This window comes from Bombyx mandarina, chromosome 11 (assembly GCF_030267445.1).
Source record: "Bombyx mandarina strain Sakado chromosome 11, ASM3026744v2".
Classification (NCBI taxonomy): Eukaryota; Metazoa; Arthropoda; class Insecta; order Lepidoptera; family Bombycidae; genus Bombyx; species Bombyx mandarina.
In genome coordinates this window covers 13,440,405-13,442,570 of record NC_143218.1, presented here as the reverse complement: position 1 = coordinate 13,442,570, position 2,166 = coordinate 13,440,405, and positions in this window count along the sequence as shown.

The window sequence follows — 2,166 nt, the reverse complement described above, 5'->3', positions numbered from 1 at the left end:
ATTATAGTCCGAAATTATCATAATTTATAAAACATTAAGCGCCCAAATTAATAGAATTTATAATATACCTACAAGTTTCTAAATTTAATTTACCTAAAATTAACCTCCAGCTTAAATTTTAAAAGGTTTTTAATCATTCCCAAAATAACTTAATATTTATTTTTATTTTGTAAGGCTATATTTATTTTAAGCCGTAACGGAAAACCCTAAATCTCTTTGAAAGGGTAATTTGGGAATGAATTAAATAATACTTGATCGAGAAAAGGGGTAATTACTTCCTTGTAAAATTAGACGGTAATCAAAGAGGACTTCCTTCCCGGTTATGAATTCATCCATTTGGTGAGATTTACAAAATCTATTGTTACTTGAAGGTTATTCGACTTGATTTGACCTGACGCTTAAGTTCAAAATTGTTTATTTCTCACTTTAAAATGACGAAACAATTTCACGACAAATTTTCATTTCAGCTAGATTTGATCAAGCTTATTTACACCTCTGATGACTCAAACTGAGTATCGCAAATGTCTCCGAGTCAATATTTAAATGGTAGTTCCCCTGTACTACGATAACAACTATTTAAACCAATATCAATCGAAGAAACTAGCGCCAACTGGGAATCGAACAGGAACACTTGCGATAGTGTTTGATGATCACACGAGCTAGTAAACAAGCACAGCAATATAACGTCGCTGTCAAACCAAAACCTGCTATGTGCAAAAATTCTATTTTGAATTAACGAGTAAAAAATTTTTCGTATAAAATTTTATATGAAGGTGAATTTTTAAGAACTATATCAAATGAAAGCTATAGATAAATATTAAAGCTATAAGCACATAACAGTTTTTTTATACGATAGATAGGGCTGTGAACTATACGAAAAGTTGAAAAAGTAAAAATCACAAAAAGTGCAAATAGCAGATTTTGGTTTGACAACGACGATAACCAAAAACGTGCCGAATGTGTATTGTACATGTGACACCGACCATGTGACAAGCTGTACGTTTGTTTGTTCACTGAAACCGTCTCCAATGTCTACTTTTTGCATATCAACTTCATTGGGTGAATGTTCTTAAACATATTTATACATATATTTATAAACATATTAAAACTCCTTTTCGAACTAGGTTGTAATTCGCCTTTATCGCTATGCATTTTATATCATACGTATATGGAAGGTGCTGTGAAGAAGTGTATAAGTAGGTTGGTTTTGCCGCATAATTGCGGAGCATAGCATGCACCCCATGCATCCCTAAAACCTGGAACCACCCTATTCGTGTACAGTGCATTATCAGATATCTTTTTTAGCATTGAGCACCCGGATATGGAATGAATTTCCTCCGTTGTACTTTACTAAGAGCAATGGACGTATTCTTCAAACAAGGCTTGAAGAGAGAATCCTAGCAATAAAGAGCTACTTGCCTCTCCCTCTCTTTTTCGTATTAGCTGACTTCCATGAGCGACAGGCATATGTATGCTAATGAATTTGGCTGCTAACAAAGTTCACTTAGAAGATCGACGATCCTAATTATTATTTCAAAAGGATGCAGAAAACTGTATTCGTGTAAAGGAAGATGAGCGCAAAACCCGAAATGGCAAACTAACTATCAGAAATACAACAATTGAATTTATAGCGCGGCTCTCTTCACAGAACATGGTGAATTAAATTGGTAATTACATTGAAAAGTTGCTAATTCGACCACAATGCGCTCTGCGGAATTCCGACCCACGTGTTAGTGAAATTCTGAATAATTGAATTTTGGATGCGCTTGAAATATTTAGTTCGCATTCAAACTATCTCACTATTCCGAACAACTTCAAGGATTTAGGTATTTCAAATATTTCATCAACAATGCAGAAGCTACGAACGGTATTATTTTCTGTTCTCTTTGACCTCTGACCTTTTTGTTTAACCTGATGTCGCGCTAATGATAGTATTTAGTCACAAAACTTATCTTTATTCTTCTCGCATAAAATAAAACAAATTATCAACATAATTTTTGTAAATAAATACTTACTTTAAGGTCCAGACAGGTTTTTTTTAAAAAGAAAATGACTTTACGATATTTTGGAATTATAATAGGTACCTGTTTACTGCTTATGTTTATGTGAAACATAAAGCGACTAGTAAAAGTACACAACTGGGAAATAATAAAAGTAAAAAAAAAG